Source organism: Vombatus ursinus, unplaced genomic scaffold (genome assembly GCF_900497805.2).
Source record: "Vombatus ursinus unplaced genomic scaffold, bare-nosed wombat genome assembly UNPS02006874.1, whole genome shotgun sequence".
Taxonomy (NCBI): Eukaryota; Metazoa; Chordata; class Mammalia; order Diprotodontia; family Vombatidae; genus Vombatus; species Vombatus ursinus.
In genome coordinates this window covers 11,560,379-11,561,538 of record NW_020946652.1, presented here as the reverse complement: position 1 = coordinate 11,561,538, position 1,160 = coordinate 11,560,379, and positions in this window count along the sequence as shown.

Here is a 1,160-nt window from a genome sequence, read left to right as displayed (position 1 = left end):
CACACACAAGCACCTGCACCTGCACACACATGCATGCACACACTGGCACACACACACAATTCACACACACAAGCACCTGCACGTGCACACACATACATACACACACTGGCCCCCACACACAACTCACACATACAAGCACCTGCACACACATACATGCACACACTGGTGCACACACACAACTCACACATACAAGCACCTGCACACACATGCATGCACACAACTCGCACACACAAGCACCTGCACATGCACACACATACATGCACACACTGGCGCGCACACACAACTCACACACAAGCACATGCACATGCACATGCATACATGTACACTCACACACATATACACATGTGCACTCCTTCACCTCATGGTCATCTCTTCTTCCTGCATTTGACTGTCCTACCCAGTGTGAACATTTGCACCCTGGGACCAGGAGGGATTAGAGGCAGGCATGAGGACTGGGCTGGCTTTATGCTCCCAGTCTCATTGAAGTCAACCCTACTGGAGCACCAACAGCACCCTTTTGTAGAGCTCCACATGATTAGCAAAGTGCTTTCCAAACATGATCTCATTTCAGCCTCAAAACAACCCTAGGAAGTAGATGCTCTTCTCCTCATTTTACAGGTGTGGAAACAGGCTCAGAGAGGTCCCGCAGCTAGTAAGCATCTGAGGCAGGATTTGAATTCAGGTCTTCCTGACTCCAAGTCAAGTGCTCCATCTGCAAGGATGGAGTCTAGTCCCCCATGCTCCCTCTGACTTCAGCCTGGGGGGGGGGGGTCACTGGGTCTGCAGGCTAGGGCCTGAACAGGAGGTGGCACCATCATTACAGGTGCCAGCAGGAACTTTGTCAAAATACTAGTGTGCCCATGATCAATGTGCCTAAAAAAGGGAATCATGGAGGTGCCAGAGTTGGCTGAAACTGACACACAGACACTGAGCCCCTTCTTCCCATCTGGGCCTTGCTATACACTGGGGACCCAAATCCTTAAGGGAGATGCCCTTGCCCTTAAGGGTCTCCCCATTTCATCCTCTGTGACATTAAGGCATCCAGCCATGTGCCTGTTTTGGCTCAATCCCTTCTCCGTGTCTCCTGGAGACCGTTGGCTCTGACAAAGAGGTGCTGGGGGTGAAGGTATGGGGCAGGAAACAGTGGCCAGACCTGTGGT